Source organism: Triticum urartu, chromosome 5A (genome assembly GCF_056163025.1).
Source record: "Triticum urartu cultivar PI428250 chromosome 5A, HENAU_Tu73, whole genome shotgun sequence".
Classification (NCBI taxonomy): Eukaryota; Viridiplantae; Streptophyta; class Magnoliopsida; order Poales; family Poaceae; genus Triticum; species Triticum urartu.
Window position 1 is genome coordinate 269344685 of NC_141877.1, and position 14522 is coordinate 269359206.

Here is a 14522-nt window from a genome sequence, read left to right on the forward strand (position 1 = left end):
AGACGTATCAGCATCCCCAAGCTTAATTCCTGCTCGTCCTCGAGTAGGTAAATGATAAAAACAGAATTTTTGACATGGAATGCTACCTAACATATTTATCCATGTAATTCTCTTTATTGTGGCAAGAATATTCAGATCCATAAGATTCAATACAAAAGTTTAATATTGACATAAAAATAATAATACTTCAAGCATACTAACAAAGTAATCATGTCTTCTCAAAATAACATGGCCAAAGAAAGCTATCCCTACAAAATCATATAGTCTGGCTATGCTCCATCTTCACCACACAACGTATTTAAATCATGCACAACCCCGGTGACAAGCCAAGCAATTGTTTCATACTTTTGATGTTCTCAAACTTTTTCAATCTTCACGCAATACATGAGTGTGAGCCATGGACATAGCACTATATGTGGAATAGAATGGTGGTTGTGGAGAGGACAAAAATGAGAAGATAGTCTCGCATCAACTAGGCGTATCAACAGGCTATGGAGATGCCCATCAATAGATATCAATGTGAGTGAGTAGGGATTGCCTTGCAATGGATGCACTAGAGCTATAAGTATATGAAAGCTCAACAAAAGGAACTAAGTGGGTGTGCATCCAACTCGCTTGCTCACGAAGACCTAGGGCATTTTGAGGAAGCCCATCATTGGAATATAGAAGCCAAGTTCTATAATGAAAAAATTCCCACTAGTATATTAAAGTGATATCATAGGAAACTCTCTATCATGAAGATCATGGTGCTACTTTGAAGCACAAGTGTGGAAAAAGGATAGTACCATTGCCCCTTTTTATTTTCTCTTTTTTTGGCCTCCCTTTTTTTATTTGGCATTTCTCTCTCTTTTGGGGGGGGGGACAATGCTCTATTATTGATGATCATCACACTTCTATTTATTTACAACTCAATGATTACAAATCAATACTTAGAACAAAATATGACTCTATGTGAATGCCTCCGGCGGTGTACCGGGATGTGCAATGAATCAAGAGTGACATGTATGGAAGAATTATGAACGGTGGCTTTGCCACAAATACGATGTCAACTACATGATCATGCAAAGCAATATGACAATGATGGAGCATGTCATAATAAATGGAACGGTGGTAAGTTGCATGGTAATATATCTCGGAATGGCTATGGAAATGCCATAATAGGTAGGTATGGTGGCTGTTTTGAGGAAGATATATGGTGGGTTTATGGTACCGGTGAAAGTTGCGCGGTACTAGAGACGCTAGCAATGGTGGAAGGGTGAGAGTGCGTATGATCCCTGGACTCAACATTAGTCATAAAGAACTCACATACTTATTGCAAAAATCTATTAGTTATCAAAAAAAGTACTACGTGCATGCTCCTAGGGGGATAGATTGGTAGGAAAAGACCATCGCTCGTCCCCGACCGCCACTCATAAGGAAGACAATCAATAAATAAATCATGCTCCGACTTCATCACATAACGGTTCACCATACGTGCATGCTACGGGAATCACAAACTTCAACACAAGTATTTCTCAAATTCACAACTACTCAACTAGCATGACTCTAATATCACCATCTCCATATCTCAAAACAATTATCAAGTATCAAACTTCTCTTAGTATTCAATGCACTTTATATGAAAGTTTTTATCATATCCCTCTTGGATGCCCATCATATTAGGACTAAATTCATAACCAAAGCAAATTACCATGTTGTTTAGGACTCTCAAAATAATATAAGTGAAGCATTAGAGATCAATTATTTCTATAAAATAGAACCACTGCCGTGCTCTAAAAGATATAAGTGAAGCACTAGAGCAACAACAAACTACTCCGAAAGATATAAGTGAAGATCAATAAGTAGTCGAATAATTATACAACTATATGAAGACTCTCTAAAATTTAAGAATTTCAGATCTGGGTATTTTATTCAACAGCAAGCAAAGCAAAAGAAAATAAAATGATGCTCCAAGCAAAACACATATCATGTGGTGAATAAAAATATAGCTCCAAGTAAAGTTACCGATGAACGAAGACGAAAGAGGGGATGCCTTCCGGGGCATCCCCAAGCTTAGGCTTTTGAGTGTCCTTGAATTTTACCTTGGAGTGCCATGGGCATCCCCAAGCTTAGTCTCTTGACACTCCTTGTTCCATAATCCATCAAAACTTAACCCAAAACTTGAAAACTTCACGACACAAAACTCAAAATAGAAAATCTCGTGAGCTCCGTTAGCGAAAGAAAACAAAACACCACTTAAAGGTACTGTAATGAACTCATTATTTATTTATATTGGTGTTAAACCTACTGTATTCCAACTTCTCTATGGTTTATAAACTATTTTACTAGCCATAGATTCATCAAAATAAGCAAACAACACACGAAAAACAGAATCTGTCAAAAACAGAACAGTCTGTAGTAATATGTAGCTAACGCAAATTTCTGGAACCCCAAAAATTCTAAAATAAATTTCTGGACGTGAGGAATTTATCTATTAATCATCTGCAAAAATAATTAACTAAATAGCACTATCCAAATAAAAATGGCAGCAATTCTCGTGAGCGCTAAAGTTTCTGTTTTTTACAGCAAGATCAAAAAGACTTTCCCCAAGTCTTCCCAACGGTTCTACTTGGCACAAACACTAATTAAACACAAAAAAACAACCAAAACAGAGGCTAGATAAATTATTTATTACTAAACAGGAGAAAAATCAAGGAATAAAAATAAAATTGAGTTGCCTCCCAATAAGCGCTATCGTTTAACGCCCCTAGCTAGGCATGATGATTTCAATGATGCTCATATAAAGGATAAGAATTGAAACATAAAGAGAGCATCATGAAGAATATAACTAGCACATTTAAGTCTAACCCACTTCCTATGCATAGGGATTTTGTGAGCAAACAACTTATGGGAACAATAATCAACTAGCATAGGAGGGCAAAACAAGCATAACTTCAAAACTTTAAGCACATAGAGAGGAAACTTGATATTATTGCAATTCCTACAAGCATATATTCCTCCCTCATAATAATTTTCAGTAGCATCATGAATGAATTCAACAATATAACCAGCACCTAAAGCATTCTTTTCATGATCTACAAGCATAGAATTGTTATTACTCTCCACATAAGCAAATTTCTTATCATGAATAGTAGTGGGAGAAAACTCAACAAAATAACTATTATGTGAGGCATAATCCAATTGAAAATTAAAATCATGATGACAAGTTTCATGGTTATCATTGTTCTTTATAGCATACGTGCCATCACAATAATCATCATAAATAGGAGGCATGCTTTCATCATAATAAATTTGCTCATCAAAACTTGGGGGACTAAACATATCATCTTCATCAAACATAGCATCCCCAAGCTTGTGGCTTTGCATATCATTAGCATCATGGATATTCAAGGAATTCATACTAACAACATTGCAAGCATGCGCATCATTCAAATATTTAGTGCCAAACATTCTAATGCATTCTTCTTCTAGCACCTAAGCACAATTATCGGAATCCTTATTCTCACGAAAGACATTAAAAAGATGAAGCATATGAGGCAAACTCAATTCCATTTTTTGTAGTTTTATTTTATAAACTGAACTAGTGCTAAAACAAGAAACAAAAAGATTCGATTGCAAGATCTAAAGATATACCTTCAAGCGCTAACCTCCCCGGCAACGGCGCCAGAAAAGAGCTTGATGTCTACTACACAACCTTCTTCTTGTAGACGTTGTTGGGCCTCCAAGTGCAGAGGTTTGTAGGATAGTAGCAAATTTCCCTCAAGTGGATGACCTAAGGTTTATCAATCCGTGGGAGGGGTAGGATGAAGATGGTCTCTCTCAAGCAACCCTGCAACCAAATAAAAAAGAGTCTCCTGTGTCCCCAACACACCCAATACAATGGTAAATTGTATAGGTGCACTAGTTCGGCGAAGAGATGGTGATACAAGTGCAATATGGATAGTAGATATAGGTTTTTGTAATCTGAAAATATAAAAACCGCAAGGTAACTAATGATAAAAGTGAGCACAAACGGTATTGCAATGCTAGGAAACAAGGCCTAGGGTTCATACTTTCACTAGTGCAAGTTCTCTCAACAATAATAACATAATTAGATCATATAACTATCCCTCAACATGCAACAAAGAGTCACTCCAAAGTCACTAATAGCGGAGAACAAACGAAGAGAATATGGTAGGGTACGAAACCACCTCAAAGTTATCCTTTCTGATCGATCTATTCAAGAGTCCATAGTAAAATAACACGAAGCTATTCTTTCCGTTCAATCTATCATAGAGTTCTTACTAGAATAACACCTTAAGACACAAATCAACCAAAACCCTAATGTCACCTAGATACTCCAATGTCACCTCAAGTATCCGTGGGTATGATTATACGATATGCATCACACAATCTCAGATTCATCTATTCAACCAACACAAAGAACTTCAAAGAGTGCCCCAAAGTTTCTACCGGAGAGTCAAGACAAAAACATGTGCCAACCCCTATGCATAGGTTCATGGGCGGAACCCGCAAGTTGATCACCAAAACATACATCAAGTGAATCACATGAATATCCCATTGTCACCACAGATAAGCACGGCAAGACATACATCAAGTGTTCTCAAATCCTTAAAGACTCAATCCGATAAGATAACTTCAAAGGGAAGACTCAATTCATCACAAGAGAGTAGAGGGGGAGAAACATCATAAGATCCAACTATAATAGCAAAGCTCGTGATACCTCAAGATCGTGCCACCTCAAGAACACGAGAGAGAGAGAGAGAGAGCTCAAACACATAGCTACCGGTATATACCCTCAGCCCCGAGGGTGAACTACTCCCTCCTCGTCATGGAGAGCGCCGGGATGATGAAGATGGCCACCGGTGAGGGGTTCCCCCTCCGGCAGGGTGCCGGAACGGGTCTAGATTGGTTTTCGGTGGCTACGGAGGCTTCTGGAGACGGAACTCCCGATCTATTCTCCTCCTCGAAGTTTTTACGGTATATGGGTATATATAGGAGGAAGAAGTACGTCGGTGGATCTCCGGGCTGTCCACAAGGCAGGGGGCGCGCCCAGGGGGTGGGCACGCCCCCCACCCTCGTGGGCAGCCTGGGACTCTCCTGGTCCATCTCCGATACTCCGTGGGCTTCTTCTGGTCCAAAAATAAGTTCCGTGAAGTTTCAGGTCAATTGGACTCCGTTTGATTTTCCTTTTCTCCGATACTCTAAAACAAGGAAAAAACAGAAACTGGCACTGGGCTCTGGGTTAATAGGGTAGTCCCAAAAATAATATAAAAGTGCATAATAAAGCCCATAAACATCCAAAACAGATAATATAATAGCATGGAACAATCAATATTATAGATACGTTGGAGACGTATCAGTGGGTGGTGGGCCCCATGGGCCTTCTCTCGTGCACTTTCTTGGCTCCCAAGTTGTCTTCTGGGCAAAAAAATCTCCAAAAAATTTCACTGTGTTTGGACTCCGTTTGATATGGATATTCTGCGAAGTAAAAAACAAGGAAAAAATAACAACCGGCACTCGGCACTATGTCAATATGGTAGTCCCAAAAAAATATATAAAGTTGCTATAAAATGAATGTAGAACATCCAAGAATGATAATATAACAGCATGGAACAATAAAAAATTATATATACATTGGAGACGTATCAGCGTGACATCCTCCACCTCCGTGGCCGGCTACCGTCATGGCAAAACAAAACAAAATGGTCCCAAAGGGGGAGAAAAGCGCACAAACAACTTGGGCATGCAAGGCTTATGACCGCCTACCTGATCAGGGTAGCGCGTGCACATAACCTTCCCTAGTTGGAGGCACCGACAAGAGACATGACAATAGACCGAATTAGATCCCCCCATAAGGAAAGTGTGGCTGCACTGGTCATCTCGATTCAATGGCACTATGACTCAGCCAACACATTTGTTCAAGTTTAATTAACATCCAGTTAAACTTGAATGGTGGTGAGCTGAGCCATAACAAAATAATATGATGGAATAACAATGCGTATGAGCATGATATCAACATGAGCATGGATGGGAAACATATCCATTGAACATATGAATCATAACATCAACAACAATAAAGCATTTAATCTACTAGATGCAAACGAGCATGGCATAGTGATGATCATGCATATCACACGTATTTTCATAACCGGCGATAATAATGCATACGAGTATATCCTTATCACTAGCATGAAATAATTTCAAGAATGAAACATGACAACAATAATACTAGCAAATAATCATTTAACTTAATAGGTGCATATGAGCATGGCATAAGAAATGAGCATGGGTTCACAAGCATACAAAATATTAACATGCACAAATTATTTAAATATTCAAGTGGAAAACCATGGCTACTACAAGGCCATCATGCAATTGGATGTTGTGGCTTGCGTGGGGATGAAGGATTCATTGGTAAGAAGTGAGATGAACTCGCGGAAGATTTTGTTGGAAAAGTTTCCCTCTCGGCGGAGCTGATTAAGGGGCAAGGACAAAATGGTCATTTTCATAATGTTACAACATAGTGAAAATGATACCAATGGAACGGGATCAACAAATATAGAATGTGGGCTTCTGAATCACCTAAATTGGTGTCACGGTTGTGGAGATACGGTCGTTCATTCATTAGGAAAAAAATCAAATAAACACTTATTCATTTCTGGTCTTAACCAGTGAATGTTTGCAATATAAGAGTTTCGGCCGGCGGCTGAAAAAGAGAAAGCGTATTTCTGGAAATACGCCTCCCCGCAAAGAAAGCGTATTCTGGCTCAAAACTATAGCAGAATGCGCTTTCACCTACAAATTGCATAAACTCCAACGTACGCTTCCACTTAAACACGTGAGTGGGTCGGATGGGTCAACGTGTAGAGGCTGACAGGCGAGGCCCACTGACAGGAGGGTTGTCGTATTTTTCCCGTCAGGCGCCCGTAGAATAGAGGAGGGGCTCGGCACTGGCGGCCATCCCAGCGCCACTAGCCACCTCCAGCGATGCTCCGGCCACTAGAGTGACCAGGGCGACGATCCGCTCCCGCTTGTAGGGCCCATTCCCACCAGGAAGCTGTTGGGGAATGCAGTAATTTCAAACAAAAATCCTACGCACACGCAAGATCCATCTAGGTGATGCATAGCAATGAGAGGGGAAGAGTGTTGTCTACATACCCTCGTAGACCGTAAGCGAAAGCGTTATGACAACGCCGTTGATGTAGTCGTACGTCTTCACGATCCGACCGATCCTAGCACCGAAGGTACGGCACCTCCGCAATCTGCACACGTTCAGCTCGGTGACGTCCCACGAACTCTAGATCTAGCTGAGTGTCGGGGGAGAGCTTCGTCAGCACGACGGCGTGATGACGGTGATGATGAAGTTACCAACACAGGGTTTTGCCTAAGCACTACAACGATATGACCAAGGTGGAAATCTGTGGAGGGGGCACCGCACACAGCTAAGAGATCAACTTGTGTGTCTATGGGGTGCCCCCTCCCCGTATATAAAGGAGTGGAGGAGGGGAGGACCAGCCCTCTCTATGGCACGCCCTAGGGGGAGTCCTACTCCCACCGGGAGTAGGATTCCCCCCTTTCCCTAGTAGGAGTAGGAGAGAAGGAAGGGGGAGAGAGAGGGAAGGAAGGGGGGTCGGCCCCCCACCCAATTCGGATTGGGCTAGGAGGTGGCGTGCCCTCCACCTTTCCCTTCCTCTCCTGTATTCCACTAAGGCCCAATAAGTCCCATGTACTCCCCATGGGGTTCCGGTAACCTCCCGGTACTTCGGTAAATGACCGAACTCATCCGGAACCATTCCGATGTCCAAACATAGGCTTACAATATATCGATCTTTATGTCTCGACCATTCCAAGACTCCTCGTCATGTCTGTGATCATATCCAGGGCTCCGAACTACCTTCGGTACATCAAAACACATAAACTCATAATACCGATCGTCACCGAACGTTAAGCGTGCGGACCCTACGGGTTCGAGAACTATGAAGACATGACCAAGACTCATCTCCGGTCAATAACCAATAGCGAAACCTGGATGCTCGTATTGGTTCCTACATATTCTACGAAGATCTTTATCGGTCAAACCGCATAACAACATACGTTGTTCCCTTTGTCATTGGTATGTTACTTGCCCGAGATTCGATCGTCGGTATCTCAATACCTAGTTTAATCTCGTTACCAGCAAGTCTATTTACTCGTTGCGTAATGCTACATCCTGTAACTAACTCATTTGTCACATTTCTTGCAAGGCTTATAGTGATGTGCATTACCGAGAGGGCCCAGAGATACCTCTCCGATACATGGAGTGACAAATCCTAATCTCGATCTATGCCAACTCAACGAACACCATCGGAGACACCTATAGAGCATCTTTATGGTCACCCAGTTACATTGTGACATTTGATAGCACACTAAGTGTTCCTCCGGTATTCAGGAGTTGCATAATCTCATAGTCATAGGAACATGTATAAGTTATGGAGAAAGCAATAGAAGTAAACTAAACGATCATCGTGCTAAGCTAACGGATGGGTCAAGTCAATCACATCATTCTCTAATGATGTGATCCCGTTTATCAAATGACAACTCTTTGTCCATGGCTAGGAAACTTAACCATCTTTGATTAACGAGCTAGTCAAGTAGAGGCATACTAGTGACACTCTGTTTGTCTATGTATTCACACATGTACTAAGTTTCCCGTTAATACAATTCTAGCATGAATAATAAACATTTATCATGATATAAGGAAATATAAATAACAACTTTATTATTGCCTCTAGGGCATATTTCCTTCAGAAGCAGCAGAGGGAGCAGGGCTCCGACTCCCGCGACGGACGGCGGTGACTGGATTGAGGGGCTAGCGGCTACGGTGGCGTAGGTGAGGGGATGGAGGTATGGGGAGGTTCGCCAGTCTACAAGTGGTCCTATGGTGGTGGAAAGAGGTGGAGGAGAGCTCGTCATTGAGCCAATTTAGGTAAGCCGAGGCGGTGTCCATGGCGGTCATAACAGGGCACAAGAGCTCCTCGAGCTCATTTCAGGGGCTGGGAAGGCTGCTGGGAGTGTGGTGAGGCTGTTGGAGTGCTCGAAGGACCTCAGGGATGGCTTAAATAGAGTCAGACGAGCTCAAGGGTGAGCGCAGCCGCGGCAACGTGGTTGCTGGCATATTGGAGCTCGGAGACACGTGGATGAGTGAGGAGAGGGGTCTAGAGGGTTCGGGGCTATGCGAGAGGAGCTTGGGCATGCTCGAGAAGGCTCGGGAGCGACGCAGTCGACCGGCCATGGTGGAGCAGACGCGGTCTACTCCCGGATGCGGTCGGCAGAGTGCATCGGGCAAGAGAGACAAGGGGACTAGGGGTCCAACGTGAGTGTGAGGCCAAGAGGAAGCTCCTAGACACGACGAGGTGGCGAGAGCTCGAGGAAAGCGACGAGACTAAGGGCCCCAAGCACAAAGCATGGGGCATTGGCATGCCATCCGCGTGGTCATCACGTGACCGTGGCGATGCCATGCACTCTGGTCGTCAAAACCATGTCTAGGAGGTGGGGTAGAGGTTGGTGAAGTGACCTATGAGCTTTAAAAGAGATAAGGGAGGCAAAAACTGGCTGATATGAACCAACACTGCTTCTGGACAGCAAGTGTTTGTTGTGTACTAGGGGAGGCTCACTTAGAGATAGATGCTGATCTTTTGCTGTGATAGCACACTAAGGTGATCATCTATCAAACTTTTCAGCGCAAAATGATGAAGATAACTAGCACTTGCTTCACCATATACCCCATTGGGAAGAAATACAAAATTTGAAGTTGTGCTCAAATGGATGAATGGATTAAGCTGAATTTTGGTGGAAGATGATCATTTGGGCACATGATGACAATGTAAAAAATTTCATACCATTTGGATGCACCAAAATGGTACTTCCTTCACAATGTCCTCCTTTGAACGGAATCTTGGGAAAAATATCAAGAGAAAATGGCTAAATGAAATGATCCAAAATTTGGTGGAGAGAGGTATATATGTAGGAGAATGGCCTGGTAATTTTTCAGAAATTATGAAGCAATATAAAATATAGTTGCTTCACAATTTGAAAATATGACCAAAATCAAAGATTGGATGATGTGCTCGCATGGATTGGTGGATTGAGCTCAAATTTTGTGGAGAGTGATGATTTGAGCATATTGAGAATATGGGAAAATTTAAACTCATTTGGACAATCCTAACTTGTACTTCCTTCACAAAGCTTCTTTCTAGTCAGAAACTTTGGAAATTAGATGAGGAAAATTTACTAGGCAAATGAAGTTTAATTTTGGCACGTTGCAATGATTTTGGTATGAAAGAGTGCTCAAAAAGTTTGAGGGCGACCAAGAAGATATAAATGACACTTCCTTCACGAAGTGCCATTCAGGACAGAATAGGAAAAGCAATATTCCTGAATTATTTTTGTACTAGGCAAGGAAGGGTTTTGACATATCTGTGGAAGATATGACCCAAAGGATTTATGAGAATTTTGGGAATTAATGGTAAGGCATAAATATAGGTTGCTTCACAACCTAGGGCGAACAGGGTTATTCCTATAATACAAAAAGGAATATTCCCAATAAAAAGAATTTGGGTTTGGGCTAAGATGGAAATGACATGATCTTGGGAAGAATTTTTGAGTGACAAGCCACTTGAGAGAGGAAGGAAAGGTGATCTTCCTATGTTTCAAGACCACGGAGCCACAGAAAAAGAAATCTAAAGCAAAAATTCAAAGAAGTCCAAAAGAAAAAGAAAGGGCCAAAAATTAGGATGTCACAGCACCACCAGCAAGGGACTAATTCCAAAATTGTAGGTACATCAAAACTCTATATCCCCTCTCATTTTCGGTATTCATAGTCAAGATGTGAAATTATTCAGAAGACTGCCACAACAAATGTTTTCTATATATTTGTTTGAAGGGGGAAGATAGTAATGTTCATTTTGTGAGGGAAATACAATAATATTAATTTTCTATTTTGTGAGGGAAGAACAATGCTGCCTATTTTCTATTTTTTGAGGAAAAGACAGTGATGCCCATGATGTGGATTGCTCTAATCTTGTTCTTTGCTTTTATCCAAAATGCGGATTAGAACCAAGCCATAGTAGTGCGTGTGGGAATTTGCCTAAAGTGGGGAGGAAGGGAGAACCTAAGATGGTGAATCCGCCTTGGACTCCATGGTCACCCGTGTCACATCTCATGTAACAAACTCCATTGCTATTGGCCAATCTATGGTGCACCTGAGAGTACACAGGTTCCCAGTAGCATATGGGAAATATAGTGCATGTTTTTTGTGAGGAAGTGGGTGTTTGACATGGGAACGTGTTAAGCATCTGCCATGCCCTCCATCCACATGGAGATGATATTTACATTAACCCAATGATATTTCATCTGTTCAGCTAAAAGTTTCAAAACCTAAGAAATATTATGTGGATGATAACCTCGTACGCATGATCGCCCTAGCCAGCTGGACCGTTGTTGTCATCCGCTCTTTTGTCGTCGTCATGGTCCTTCCAATGGCAGAAGGGCACGTAGGGGCAGTGGCAACCCTGATTGACCGCCGCGTGTCACTCATGGTGTAGCGGCTCGGCTTCCTCCACCGATGCGGCATGTCCTTGTAGGTCGCGAATGTGGTACGATGCACATGCCCCTCGTTTTGCTCTTGTTGTGGAGGAGAGCCGCGTGCAATGACTCGACCACGCCGATCTTGATGAGTTGGTCGCTGAGGCGGAGCCGGCGCCACACTGACGTCTCTGCGGTGGTCCTAGACCGGCCGAGGACCCAGGCCTCCATGAGCACGGTGTCCACGCGGACCTAGTCTGAGGTAATGCAGGAGGCGCCTACGCGTGTTCGTGGACGCTGAGGAGGGCTCTTGCTTCACGGCAATCGAGCGTCGATGAGGCGGTGATGGTGGCACCCTTTCCTTGCCATGCCAGAAGCAGGATGGCGCTGACGCCCACTCACCCTTGATGCGGCGTTCGAATTTGGACGTCAGGGTTGCGCTGATAGGAGGGCCTCCTGCTTGATGCAGTGGTGAGGTGGCGACTACGGATCCTCCTTCATGTAGTGGATAGGCGACGAGGGAGGCGTCAGATGGGCCTTGTACTCTCTGTCTGTCGCGGCGTTCTCCGGGAGGAGGGGCAGCTATGCCTGGTCCTCCTCGTCGTCGGATATAGGACGATCTCCTCCTTGTCCATCAGGGTGGTGGAGAAGGAAGGTCCCGCAAAACATTGGCAGTGGCACGCCGATTCGGAGGGAGAGCCAGATCCACCCGCCCTCATTGAAAACCAGCCGGACTTGCCATCACTATAAAGGATAGAGGAGAGGCGACGGTGGTGAGCAGATAGGAGAGGAGCCAGGCAGCGGGGTCTGAGAGATGAGATGCATTTTGGGGCACCAAAGACCTGCTTAAATAGTCGGGGCATGCGGAGCGACGCCGCTTCAATGCGACACAACGGCCGGAGTAGGCTTTTCACACGCCACATCTGCATTGAAGCAGCACTTCCCTCCTGTCTGATTATGTTGCTCTGACTGGCATCAAGGCCGTCGAGTCGCGTCCGCTTTGGAGCGCAGACCGACACAAATGTGTGGTGACTGTTCTAGAGTAGAACGTGCGGCAATGACTTTGGGTGAAGCCGAGCAAGGCACGAGTCCGGACACCCGGAACCCCCCCCCCCCCACCCACCCACCCTCAAAACCATTTTGCGAGAATTTGGGCGAGCGAACACGTCCACGGATATTTGGGGCACTGTTGTGGATGGCAAAAAAAATCCACATGTCTCGGTCCGAACGTTTGCAGGCGATTTGAGGGACGGCGTAGGAGATTCCCTTACATCCTAAATTTTCCCAGTTTTGGAATTTGAACTATTAAAATAGGACTGATTGGATATTTTGCAGTTTTCTTGTGATTGCTTGATCTTAACTAGTTTTGACTAGTAGTGGATTGAATTGATTGTTAACTGTAGCTCAAAACAATTTCTGTAATTAATTAGAAAATTGAGGCCATGTGTAGAGATTATTTATAATGCAAAAAAGTGAGCTAAAATGTGTGTGAAGGTTTGTTTAATAATAAAGTGCACATAAATGTTTCAAAAGTCAAGATTCGTCAACCTGATCAAGATTATAGAGAAACTATCTTACCAATAATACTAAATATATAGAACATGAGAAAATGTCCAATGATGTATCAAATGGTATGTATTTAATATTCTATCATGCAAAAAAGATTCTGGATGTGGAAATTTTACTCACGAACGAATAGGCCCTACTCAATGTGCTAAAGCAAACAAGAATTCTTTCAATGCTCAATACCCCTATGAGTCTTAGGGTGGAGCCCACATGCTTAATAGAAATTGTTTTTTAATTCCTTATTACTTGTCTCAGAACTATGACCCGGTCTTAAGATTTTGTTGCTAAGAACCCTTCTCGCAATGCTTGAGGGTGGGTCTAAAGGCTATTTTTGGGCTTATAAGACCCATGTTTTTCACATTGGAGACACCCTAAACTTGGTCAAGTTTGAAAAGTTTTGACTTTTAAGACCGAACCTTTGCACTAAGACCAACCCATAGCATATAGACTAACATATTGACCTAGTGCCCAATGCCAGTGGTTGTTTTCTGCTTGTTTTTGGTTTTCCAGAAAGTCCATATCAAATGAAGTCCAAATGCAGCGAAACTTTTAGACGATTTTTTTATCAAGAGAGGCCCCTGAAGCTTCATGGGAGGACCAGAAGAGCCACGAGTCCCCCACAAGCCACCTGGGTGCGCCCAGGGGGTGGTCGTGGCCTGGTGGCTTGTGGACCCATCTTCGCTCCTTTTCGCGTGATTCCAACTCTGAAAATTCTTATAAATAGGGAAACCCCCAGAACTTCGACTCCGCCGCCGCAATCCTTTGTACCAAAGAGACCCCATCTTGAGCCTTGTTCCAGCACCCTGTCGGAGGGGGAAATCATCATCGAAGGCCATCTTCATCATCCCGGCGGTCTCCATGACGAGGAGGGAGTAGTTCACCCTCAGGGCTGAGGGTATGCACCAGTAGCTATGTGTTTGATCTCTCTCTCTCGTGTTCTTGATTTGGAACGATCTTGATGTACCGCGAGCTTTGTTAATATGGTTGGATCATATGGTGTTTCTCTCTCTCTCTCTATCTTGTTGTGATGAATTGAGTTTTACCTTTGAGGTTTCACTATTATCAGATTGAATACTTTAATGGATTTGAGAACACTTGATGTATGTCTTGCATATACATACCCGTGGTGACAATGGGGCACTATGTTGATTCACTTGATGTATGTTTCGGCACTCAACTTGCGGATTCCCGGGGTGACATTGGAGTAATCTATGCAAAGGGGTTGATGCATGTTTTCGTCCTACTTTCTCTAGTAGAAATTTTGGGGCACTCCTTGAAGTTCTTTGTGTTGGATTGAATATTATGAATTTGAAGTTGTTTGATGCATATCAAATAATCAACTCACGGATACTTGTGGTGACATTGGAGTATCTAGGTGACATTAGAGTTGG